This window comes from Arvicanthis niloticus, chromosome 10, assembly GCF_011762505.2.
Source record: "Arvicanthis niloticus isolate mArvNil1 chromosome 10, mArvNil1.pat.X, whole genome shotgun sequence".
Lineage (NCBI taxonomy): Eukaryota > Metazoa > Chordata > Mammalia > Rodentia > Muridae > Arvicanthis > Arvicanthis niloticus.
Genome location: NC_047667.1, coordinates 46,431,215 through 46,444,012, shown reverse-complemented (window position 1 = coordinate 46,444,012; position 12,798 = coordinate 46,431,215). Strand labels below are relative to the sequence as shown.

General features: G+C 41.0%; 1 protein-coding gene and 1 long non-coding RNA gene across 5 annotated transcripts in view; one reads left to right on the top strand and one right to left on the bottom strand.

The window, feature by feature from the left end:
- LOC143443804 (uncharacterized) overlaps positions 1-10,279 on the top strand; it is a 32,625-nt gene extending 22,346 nt beyond the window's left edge. The window contains exon 3 of the long non-coding RNA XR_013113095.1: positions 9,612-10,279. This is a non-coding gene — a long non-coding RNA (uncharacterized LOC143443804). The remainder of the gene's footprint in view (positions 1-9,611) is intronic.
- Tnr (tenascin R) overlaps positions 1-12,798 on the bottom strand; it is a 393,934-nt gene that overhangs the window by 343,013 nt on the left and 38,123 nt on the right. The window lies entirely within an intron of this gene.

The window sequence follows — 12,798 nt, the reverse complement described above, 5'->3', positions numbered from 1 at the left end:
GAACATCAGAGTTGCAAGTGTCTGTTCTTGTGGAGCTAGAACTCAAGTGTGACACTAGGGTAACCAACTACACAGATAATGAGTAAATTGTGTAGGCTGCAAGGGGTGATGAGAGCTATGTCTGAAAAAGAGACGGTTTTCTCTCCAAAGAATATCCCCAGAATCATGTGATTGTGCATAATCTCTGCTTGTCTTTAGTATCTTGACAGGAACCTCTGAGACAAGAACAGCATAGTCTCCATCCTCTCTTACTCCATTAGCACCTCTTCCCTCCAGCCACCTCTCTCATTAGCTGCATTCTCTGTACTACTCATGTCTTCTGTACAGAGAAGGAGAATGGCCACACGTGTGTGGCAGAGTTAACCCTTCTAGTTTGGCATAGACCATCTGCAACAAAAATCCTCCTGCGAGTGAATCTGTTCATCTGTTCCACGACTTGGAACTCTAGTTCTACATTCATAGCCTGACACGTGTGAGAAATGCTACCCTGAGGGACTAGAAATAACTCCAGGGATGACAGAAAAGAAATTCTCACTCCTCCTTTGATCTCCCTTTCTCTCCCCTTAGGTCTTCCAGGAACCAGATTCTGCTCCACCCCTCAAGTCTCCTCTCATGCGTCACACATTACATTAGACTGAAATGGGGGTGGTAAGGTGTAAGGTGAACACTGTGCTCTTTGTGAAACACTGGTGACTCTTTTTTAAAAATGTCATAAAAAAGGACTAAAAGCACCTTAATTTTATCTAATTCCTAGCACACATGCATAAACACACACACACAGAAAGAAAGAGACAGAAAGAGAAAGTCAATAAAAGGTAAAGCAATGTCATTTGTGTGTCTAGTACCGGGGTGATGTATACAGAAACATGTTTGCACAGCAAAATCCTGGCCCACCCTGCAGTGTGTTTAGACTGCTTTTCTTATCTCATATATATATGAGAAAACTACCTATTTAATCTCCCTAGTCTCTCAGAAATTATCTCAGATATAATTAATTTTCATACTTAATTAGGTTCAATTTTGCACTTGGTACTCACAAAGAACTTGGGTTCCCATGACAAACTTCATAAGCATTCTAACGAAAAGTGAAAATTACAATAAAGGGGGAGCATGCCATGAGGTACCAGTAAACCTTGGGTAGAGTCTTACGGGAGATATTGAGGAAAACCAGGAAGATCGAGACTGGATCAGGACATTCAGGTAGACAGACAGACAGACAGACAGACAGACAGACAGACAGAGACATATATGTGTGTATATGTCTGTGTGCATGTGTATGTCTGTGTGTCTACATATGTGTGTATGCATATGTGTGTGTGTGCATTTGCTTTCATGTTTACATTACTACAATTGCCACATGTTGCTTTAAGAACAAATAGCACAGTACCTATAAATTTATATATATATATATACATATATATATGTATATATAATCAAATTCTGTAGTTATCAAATATCTAGCTAAATAATGCTTTTAAAGTGCATGTCAAAAATAAATAAATAAAATAAACAAAGCTTAAAACCAGTCTGTGTATGTGCTAGAGTTCTGACTTTCTTTTCTCACTCATATGTTACTGTCCTGTCTCACACATGACCTCTCTTCAAATACTGCCTCTCTGAGAGTGCTTCACTAACTTGTATTTGAAATTCAATTTTTTCCCTTTGTTTTAGAATGAGGCACAATGCAGTATTCCAAAAGCTATCTCTACTAAGTTGGTTACCAGATTCTTGAGCACTGCAGACTCAACACAAACTCTCTCTACCTCCAAACTCTAGCCATTCCCATTTCTCTTTATTTCAACAGTAACTATACCATCAATGGGGGCACAAGTCAAAAGCCCAAGCATTTCGGCTGGCTGGTCTTATTCTTGCCTTCATGCTCAATTTACCCAGAGTCCCAACAAATTCATTTCTTAAATTCCTCTTGCACCTATCGATTTAGCTTTTGTCTCCAGTGTCACCTCTAGTACTACCTTTAATGTTTTGCTTACTTCTGTAAGGACTTCCAGTTTACCTATACATTTCTCCCCTAATCAGATCCCTGTATTGCAACCAGCGGGATTCTGAAATACAAATCTAGCATCACCGGGGCCATGTTTCGGTTGCTCCATTGTTTCTTGTCTTTAAGAATAGCGAAGTCGCCTTTAATCCCAGCACTTGGGAGGCAGAGGCAGGCGGATTTCTGAGTTCGAGGCCAGCCTGGTCTACTGAGTGAGCTCCAGGACAGCCAAGGCTATACAGAGAAACCCTGTCTCGAAAAAACCAAAAAAAAAAAAAAAAAAAAAAAAAAAAAAAAAAAAAAGAAGAATAGCGAAGTCCTCACATTATAATCTTAATTGTAGCTCCCTAAATTCAGATGTTGAAATCCCACCCGTACATATACAGCATCTAAAAATATAACTGTACTTGATATTTACTTTTACAGAGGTAATTAAGATAAAAATGAGGATGTTGGCGTGACTCTAATCCAACATAACTGATGTTAGTGTGAAAAAAAGATCAGGACGTAGGCACTGCGAAGATTATGTGAGAAGGAACTATCTACAAATCAAGTAGAGAGGCCTTCGAAAACCAACCCAAGAGAGCCCTGCACAAGCAGGCCATCAGCATCTTGTTCTTAGACTTCAAGTCTCTAGAATTATGAGCAACTTAGTTTCCATTGTTTATGCCTTCTGGCCCGTGGTTCTTTGTTATGGCAACCTAGCAAACAGAGTCCTCCAGAGTCTTCCATAATTGGTCTGGTGGTTTTTAAAATATGCCCACAAATGTTCTGATACAAAGATGTGAGCAGGCTCACAGAGCCAATAAACCTTCAGATTACCTTGGCTCTTGTCAATGTCTTAGCTACAACTTCAAGACCCTGGTTTGGAACATCTCAGCCTATAGCTTCTCAATTCCTGACCAACAGAAATGGGAGATAATCTGCACTTATTTCAAGACCCTAAGCTCTGGAACATTTTGGTTTTCGGTAATAGACATATAACAAAGTTAACTCTTTGTGTTCTTCCCACACCCCACCCCATTCCACCCCTGGCCGTCACATTTTGAGCTCAATCTCACTTGTTTTCTTGCTGGAATTAATAGTATTTGTGTCCTCAAACCTTTCTTTCTGGTGTGCACCCCTGCATACTTCCTTATTTGAGTCCTGCTTGTCCTTTCAATCATGTTCCCAGCATTATTTTCTCAGGGAAATCTTCCCTGGTCCCAAATATAGTGATGTAGTCTCATTAAATAATGTTCTCTTCCCCGGAACACTTTCTCCAGTTGTTTATTATCTGCTCATTGTGGAAATTATTAGAGTGATGACTGGCCTGCCTGTTAGCCTAAAGGTCCCTGAATTCAGGAATGGGGCTGCTTTGGCTCACTAAAGTGTGATTGTCCATAAATTAGCTAAGACATAGTTGTCTTGTGGATGGTACATGGATGGATGGATGAGTGGATGGAGAGATGGGAGGGCGGAGGTTGAACTATGGGAGGGTGAGTGGATGTGAACCACCATCTATAGAGAAACAGCCCCATAGTTCACTATTGTCTCCTGGTTGGGATATCGGCTATGAACTTACAAATACTGCGACCATCTCTAGCTAATCATGAGTAAATTGGGGCCTAAAAATCCATATACGGTTAGTTTGCATTTAATGTCATTAAAAAATATTTTGCCTTTTGTTCATATCTTAGTAAAGTTTCCTTTTGAAATCCCATTATGCCACTGTGTATGAGTCAGGAGAGAAAAAGCATTCTCCCCCTGACCTAGAACAGATTAAAAGGAAAAGGCAGACGGGAAAAGCATCTGGGATTGCTAATTCTCTTGTTTGAAGATGGGACACACGGTTACAGAGGTTTTATATAGGAGAGGTTCTGCAAGGCAAGTTACTCTAGTATGGAGATACAGCAATGGGGCAAATGTTACACCACAAATACAAGAGCCTTAATTGACAAGTCTCAAGAAAAAGAGCAGCTAGGAATGCTGGACAGGGGTTAGCTCATCCTTCCTTGCACAGACAGCTAGCTTAGTGCCTATGTAAATTAGTGAAAGAGGATTCCATCTTAAAAAAAAAAAAAAAAAAAAAAAAAAAAGAATAGCATAATTTGAAATAAACAAGTGATTTTTAAATTAAACCTTAATTAAGTCATGTAATCTAGTGGCGGCACTTGGGCCAGTTTGCCCTAGTTTAAGTCTGTGTTCTCTGTTAATATGTTTTACGAATGATGTGTCCTGAAAGGAAGAAAAGAAACAAGTGGCACTGTTTACCCAGAGCCTCTTTATCTCCGGCTGTTTTGCATGTATATGTATGTACATATATCTGTAATTTCTCCCAAGGACCAGGAAAGCCAGGCTGTGGAAGAGCCTTTATTCATTATTTAATCAAGGAAAGAGCTTTAGCTCAAACAACAGCAGGGGAGGAGGGGGAGGAGGTGAAGGGGGAGAGCAGCCAGGCCAGAGTAAAAGAGCCTGGGTAAAGACAGCATTTTTATAAACAGACTCTTGAGATAAAAACCTGAACAAAGAGTAACACATAGCTTCTTTCCACATCCTTTTTCCCTTTCTTTCTTGAAGCTCATGACAGACGCAGTTCCCTTCCTGCATAATAGCCTCTCATTTCTTTCTGGGGGAGCATCACCATTCTGAACACAAAATGTGTCACTGCTTGCTTCCTCCCTGTTGCTCTTTCCTCTGACCCAGACAGAGGGTGAGAAACTCCACTCCAGATCCATCCAGCCAAATGGGCCTCCAATCTCAACCCAACCCAGTTTTTATTCTCTGCTACAGCTGACTTCAAATTCCACAAACATCTCCACGCTAAGGAAGTTTGTCCTCACTGGAGATGGATGTCTAGGAACTGGTTAATTTTTCATGATGCTTGGTATTCACCCTTAGAATAAACCAATCCAGCTAGCTCCTGGACCCAATTTAGGCCCAGAAACTCCTATAATATGTCTCACAAGTCCACTGTGTGCTAGCACAGTCTTTTAAGTCTCACAGTAACCTAGGAGGTAGATTATTAGCATATTTATTTTGCATGCATGGAACCCCAGGTTCAGAGAAATAGCCACATATCCTTGGGAGGAGCCCTGGCTTTGGGTGTCAGGTCTGCCATTCAATGTTGAATTCTCTGACTCTAATCCACTGTCTTTGCTTTTCCCAGAATCAATTATACTCTGAGAACATGTCTCTCTTGTATCTTTCCTCCCAGTAGGACTGCACTTCTTCCTTTAACTTTTTGTAATTCAACTAATTTCTCCACACCTCTTTGTAAAACAGAGAAGCTGCCTTGTGGGTTTATAGATGCTGCTTTACTGTTTAGGAAAACAAAACAAACAAGCATACAGTTCATTTGTCAGGCAGCAGTCAGAAGAAAAGCTGGCCAGATGTGGTGGCAGATGTCTTTGATTGTAGCACTAGAGAAGCAGAGGCAGCCGTAGAGGCTAGCCTGGTCTACAAAGTGAGTTTCAGGCCAGTTGAAGCTATATAGTGAGACCCTGTCTTTTTTAAAGGTCTTGACAAAAAGTCAGAGCAGGCTATGGAGGACATAGGGAGAGGTCATGGAGTCTTGCTTTTCAATACTGGGGACCAGGAAGGCTGAATCAAGATGGTGACTTCTAAAGTAGATCTAAAGGAACTGGAGAATGTACCACTGTGTGTGTGTGTGTGGGGGGGGGGTGTGTGTGGCAGTAAATGCAAAGGTGCTGAAGGCCCTGGTGTGCCTATGAAACAGTGGAGCAGGCTGGCATGGCAGTGATAGTTTAGGCAGAAGGATTGGCAGAGGAAGGGAGTGGAGAGAGACAAATGGCTAGTTGTGAATAGTTAGATGAGCCAGGAAGAGTGGCTAAGCACCAAGATGAGGATTTCCTTTTATAATAACTGAGATAGAAAGTTTTGGTGGGAGTTATCAGTACAAGAAGAGCCAGATCCTTTCGTTTGCTATGTTAAGAATATCCTGGGGCAGCAGGGGTAGGAAGCTCGCCTAGTTCAATGGTAGAGCACTTGTCTAAGGAAAGGAAATACAGAGCCCTAGGTGTGATCCTCAATGTGGCAAGAAAACAAAGAACTTCCCCTCTAATGTAGGGAGGTCACCTGGGAAGCTCCAGGTACAAGATAGTAGAAACATGGGGTGTGATGAAAACTGCTTAGATTTTAGAGATGTTTAAAAGGTGGATCTAGCAGAGTTTCCTAGCAACTTGAATGTATGGAAACAGAGAGAAAAGAGGGAGAGAGAGAGAGGAAGAGGAAGAGGGCTGGATGTGAATGACTCCAAAGTTTTGGTCTGAGTGCTGGAAAAATAGAATAGTGAAAAAGGAAGAATTAAATGATAGTGAAGAGGGTGGGGGGAACATCCCTAGAAAATAACCATTAAGGAAAGAAAGTGGAGTCTGATTGCCTAGCAAGACTGCAGCTATGAATTTTAAGTGACATCATGGGTGAATATTTTATTTATTTGCTCATTGTGTTTTGATCTTTAGCCATTTTAAGTTGCATATGAGCAAGTCTGCAGTGCCCAGACAAGGCAGAGAAGGACTGAGTTTACATGTACAGGAAGGAAACTAAATACAAACAATAGAATATAGGCAGGACAAGGAAGGGGTAAGGAGGGGTTGGTGGGGGGTGGAGTTGTGGCTGATAGTGAATGGAGCATGCATTTTAGTTAGGTAGAAGAATTGTTGGGGTGAGCATAGACAGAAGGAGCGATCTGGGTGGACAGAAGGTGGTGGGTGGCCAGAGAATAAGGGCTTAAAATAGAGATTTGATTGAATGTAAAAATCACTAGTTGAATGCTCAAGGAAATTGGAATGGCAGTGAATGGCTTCTGGAATCATCTTTCCAGATACCTCCTTCTTGAGTTCAATTCTTTTTTTTTCCAGCTTCTGTGTGTTTCTAAGACTCGATTTCTGCCAGTCTGCTGTTCATTATCCTTAGCTGATATAAATTTAGCTTGTGTCCTATATCCTACCTGGGTTAGTCTGGTACCTCATAAAAGATGGATTAACCACACAAGACTTGTCATTAGGGGCATTATTAGTGTGGAAGGCAATAGTAGAGAGCGGGAGGAAGCTGACTCAGCTCGCATACAACTGTACAAGCTCATCCTACCCTAGGCAAAGGAGAATGGATGATTATGCAGTCTGAGGAAGGTTCAAAAGTTCTGCAAATCTATTGAGGAGTGCTTTAGTGGAAGGTATCTGTCAGAGGATTCTCCTTCCCAGAAATAGTCTGCTTTTTCTGCCAGACACAGTTGTTTCTAGGCTGGGGGCAGCCTGTGGAAGTATAAGGTGAAGCTTCTTCAGGGACCTGAGCCCATCAACGTGAGAGCCTTGGTCCATTTTGCTGACCATCCATGGGGAGCACGCTTTCATACATACCAAACTGCTCCAGTGCAGGAGCATGCTTAGAAGTGAAGCCACCACTCTTATCTCATTATTGTCATCCTGCCTTTTGCTGTGGTCTGGATGCTGAGAACTTCTCCAGAGAAGCCTGAGATGATTTCCTCACACACAGCAGCCTTGATACTGACTCATGCTCTGAAAAGTTTATGTGCCTTTGACAGGAGCACTGTGTGAAAGCTGCCTGTAATGTGAGTGTGTGTGCCCCACCACTGTGGAATTGGGCATAAACCCTGGATTTGCACAGCTGGGCTTGGGGATTATGGCAAGGTGTGGGAGACCCCAGCTGCCTACCGAGGCAGAATCAGAGATAGCAGGGATTCTATTTGCTATTCCTCTGTGTACACTAGCAGACTCCATGAAGATGGAAGGGCTGTTTTCCTGCTATCTTTTTTGTATTCTTTTCGTCCTGCCAGATTCTTGGACCCACTATTTCCTCTTCTGACACCTGAAAATTCAGCCTTCACAAAGCTGTAGTTAAAGGCTTTGTCCTCCTCCCTCAGCCTGATTTCTGAGGCCAGGCATCCAAAGAGACACCCTCCTTCACCACCCAGGTAGTTTGCATCTTCCTCACAAAATGCACCTTTGATTCCTCTTTCCCTCTGGAACCCCTTGCACTCCATATTTCCAGACAGAGCTGCTCTGTAATTTGTGCAGCATCTTCAAGTCATCTCTGCCCTTTAATGCCTGCTGCCAAAACATGGCTTATGCTCTGGTTGTGCCTTTCCTTGGCTAACACAATTTATTGCTTCCTGCCATTATCAGTTCTCTTTGAATCCTTTTTCTCGATGCTCCGTGTACAGGGCTCCTCTGTCCACATCCAATTGGATCTCACTGTTCTATGTGACCTACTCATTCTCTTCTTTTATCCTGGCCTTAAATAATCATGATACCTAGAACTACCTTCCCCAACAAAAACAAAACAATTGGGGGAAAAAAATCCTTTCAAGTCAGGGCCAACAGCAGAAAAGCCACTATTCAATAAGCCTGAATTCACACTTAGGGATGGGTAGGGGTTGAGGATTGAGTCATAGTAATGCTGAGAATAGCCACTGTGGGTAGACTTCCCAAGGTTCCACACTAATGATTGGCATATCTAGAACCTGTGTATGTGATGTCCTATCCTAACCAACTTAACAATGTTTTCAATGAAGTGGAGTTTAGCTTTGGTGTAAATATGGCTTTCAAGACCAGAATCTTGTGGGAATGCTGACCAGAAGGACAGAACCTTGGCCCCACTAGGGCTACTGAGTCACAATCTGCCTTTCAATGGGATCCCCAGCTGATTTGTAAGCCCATAAGATTTAAGAAGCCAAATCCAGAGAGAGCTACAGCCACACCTCCACCTCCCACTGAGAAGCTATAGATCCAGGAAAATCGCTAGCAGTTTGTAGTCACAGTGTAGAGGACTCTCTCTCTCTCTCTCTCTCTCTCTCTCTCTCTCTCTCTCTCTCTCTCTCTAGCACAATAAATGTGCACCAATTTTATTCACTGACAAACTCACTAAGCAGTCCTGTGCCTTACTTATTTTTGTCTTCTGAATAATGACTAACCAAGGTATTCATTGTGCAGGGGTTCTTTCCAAAAGAAGGTATTCTAAGAATTAATCCAGTGCATACTTTGTAGTTTGGGTACCATCCTTGGGTGCTAAGAGGCCACAAGCAATATAGCTTTGGAACATAGACTTGGTGAAAAAGAACCATGTGAATCCAGGTAAATGCAGAATTCCACTCCTGATCTCTGCCCCGCCCACCTCCACAAGTGCACAGTGCCCCAAGCTATTCTTAGACTGACATGCTGCCTCTAGGTTCTCACTTGTCAGTATTCTCTATAATATAAAGAAAACGAATGTTAGAAACATTGGTTTCTGATATGTGAGCAACTTCCAAGCTCCAGACTTCTGGGGAGGAAGACAGGCCTATTGTAGATAAGCAGTCTAGGCTCTGCCTTGGTAAATGAGGGCAGGAAAATTAACCTGGCAGAGAGGGCAAGATTTGGATATCTTCAGCTGAAATGAGGCAGAGTTAGAAATGCACTCAAGAGGTTCTACTTCCAGACAGCAGCAGTGTGTGTGTATGAGTGCAGGTTTGTGTGTGTGTGTGTGTGTGTGTGTGTGTGCATACACACTGTAATTCAAGAATATTTGAGATTTGGTATGGATGCACCTGCCCAACATACCCAACATACACAGAGAACATCTGGAGCCATTAAGTGTTCTTTCTGTATTCCAGGGCTGTTCTGGATCAATACCAAATGAGGAGGTGGATTTCTTCTTCCTGCTCAGGATGAAAATGTTCACAAAACACCTAAAACCCTCTGACTTTGCCTTCATTTAAAAAGCACCATAATTCTCAAGTTGTTCAGTCTGCTAGCACAGACAGCATCCTGCTCCAATATGGCAATCCAGATATCTACCCATAATTCTCAGCATCTGCTCTGTATGCAGCACCATATTTTGACATTCCAAGAAAATTTTAAAATTTTTTTTTGTTTTTGTTTTTTTCCTGAGGAAGAAAAAAAGAAAAGGGGAAAAAAAGAAGGGAGATGGAGAAGACCGAAATAAATATCTTCCAAGAATAATTTCTCCTCTTGAAAGGGTAATAATACATAAGCTTTAAAAATATTTATGTTGGCAGATTCTTGTGTTAGTTCATTGAGAGTCGACATATTTTTAGTAGAGGCCTGTTGGCAACTGCAATTGGAAACAATTAGTAACACATTCATTACATATCAATTTACTGTAAAGGTTAATAGCACTTTGTCGTATATAAGATCTCCACCAACCCTTCTGTAATCTGTGATGTTTCTTTACACTCTTTCCAAATCTTAATAGCTTTTTTTATATCTTGTACAGTGCTTGGTTCAGAGGCATCGTTCAATTAAAAGATTGTTCACTAAGTGAATGAATCAATGTTTATGTTTCTATGAATATTTCCAAACAAATGTCTATACAGTGTTTGAATTTCATAACCCCTGCATTTATAGCTAGGATAGACTTAGTTTATGCCTAGCTATTCCTATCATCTTAATGAAGCTATACATATTGATCTGCCATCAAAGAAGTCTTCTAGAACTACACGTCAATAAACCAGCCAATAGAAAGAAGAAAAAAATCATAAAATGAAGAATACAAATAAATATAACTAGCCATCAGGAAAATATGCAAATTAAAGCTTCTAGAAGACATTGTACTTAATCTACCAGGTGAACAACAACAACACAGAGTGGAAGGCTGTGGGTTATAACATCAAGCTGAAAAGCTAATGGCACCCCAGAGGATATCTTGGTGAGCAAACAAGTCAAACTCACAAAACCTAATGTGCCATAGTATTCGTCACACATGAAACAAAAAGCAAACAAACAAAAACAAACAAACAAACAAAAAAGGAAGAGAGAAAAGAAAAAAGAGAAAAAAAATGACCTGACATTCAAAGAGTGGTTTGTAAGGACCAAGAGGGGTACTAGGTCAGGAGCACAGATCTGGAAAGACAGGAGACAAGTAGGTAGAAGTCATCAATGCACACTGTGGGCATCATGTGGAGAAGTGTCAATGAATCCCATTAATTTGTATAATTAATGCATTAAGGAAGAGATAGGGAGCCAGGGAGGAAGAGAGTCTAAGTTCAAACCCCAACCTTTCCACTGGCTAGTGTATATTCCAGGACAAGATTCTTAACCTGAAAGTGCCCTGTAATGGGATAACAACAATATCTATCTCATTAAATGATTTTAACACAGATTTTTTTTTAAAAGCATCCAGATTTCTTTCTGAAGCCCATTTCCTTGTCCATGGCCAATGTCATATTCCTGCCAAGCAGCCCATTTCCTTGTCCTTGGCCCATGTCAGATTCTTGCCAAGCAGCCCCAAAGGCTCTAAGCCTCTCCCCCTTTTTTGTTTCATTAACAAGACTGAGCCTGTCTTAGGTCTTTCTGACAAGAATGCCTTTCTTACCCATCATGGAGTATGCATTATCAAAAGCAATGCACTTCTGTGTTAGGTTGGTAAGGCTCTGTGTAGAATCTTACCTGTTCTTGGCTTGCCAGCCCATTAATTTAATAACTGCCTGGAGGTTCGTTTTCAGGTACAAGCCATGTACTTGGCTGCCAACATGTTAATGTTGTTGAAAAAAAGCTTTAACACAATGGGCAGGAATAAAAGTATTCCCAGGACAAAAAGGGCTAGCATGATCAAGCTATATATGCCGTTTTTGAAGCTTGACCAAAATAGAAATACTGACCTCAGGCCATGGGTAATTTTATCTGCAGTATCAACTGCATCAATGCTCAGCAAAGCAGCATTCTTCAAATTCATAAGTTCCCTATGTATAGTTAAAACATCCCGAGAGGTGTTAGAATCATGCCAAACACACTGCATGTGCCATTAAACTTCTTCCTAATTATAATGACTACCACTGTAAATTGTAGAACTAGCATGAATCTAATGCTATTTGGCATGACACTCAAGATGGCTCCTTACTCTTAAATTCTGAACCTCCTTTCATTTTCAGACAGCTACTAGCATCAGGGATCATGAGAAGTATCTTAACTTCTCACTTAACTGAAAACCGGCCAACTACAATATAACTGACTATATACCACAAAACATTTAAAATAACAACAGAGATGTCTCTGTCCTGTTATATCCCTGTTTCTAATAAGCTTTAATAAAAACAGCCTACATCCATACAACTTGTGATAGTGTTTGAACAAAGCCATATGAATGTATGTAATGGTTAATATATATTGTTGATTCAACAACATCTATAATCACCTATGAGGCAAAACTCTGGTCACATCTATAAGGGATCATCTAGATTGAGTTAGGCTCTGAGCATGCCTGAGGAGTTATTTCTACCAGATTAATTGAGGTGGGAAGAGCCACTTTACTTGTGGATGGTACCACTGCTCTGTTTGAGGTCCTACATGGAGTGACAAGGTGGTGAGATGAGCACCGGTGTCCATTGTTCTGTTTCTAGACAGTAGATACAATGTGACCAGCTGCCTCCAGCTTTTACAGCTGTGGCTTCCTCACCTAGACAGGCTGTATCCCCTAGAACTGTTAGCTGAAATAAACTCTTACTCTCTCAAGTTGCTCTTGTCAGATATTTTGTCAAATCAATGAGCAAAATAGCCAATTCAATGTATATATACCAAAGCGAATACAATTTATATATGCCAAATATGCCTAAAGGTTCTATGTGTATGTAGACCTATATACAGGTGCAAGTAAGTATCCCTGATAGCAACCAAATAGAATTTGAGATGATTTATATTATTCTTTAGAAGAATGCATCCTTCTATTTCTATAATTAAAGTTTAGTGAAGAGGAAATAGGAAATTGATGGACAGTGAGCTTCTGTTTGAAATGATGAGAACTTTCTAGAGATGGGTGGACATTAACAATGGCCACACAACAAT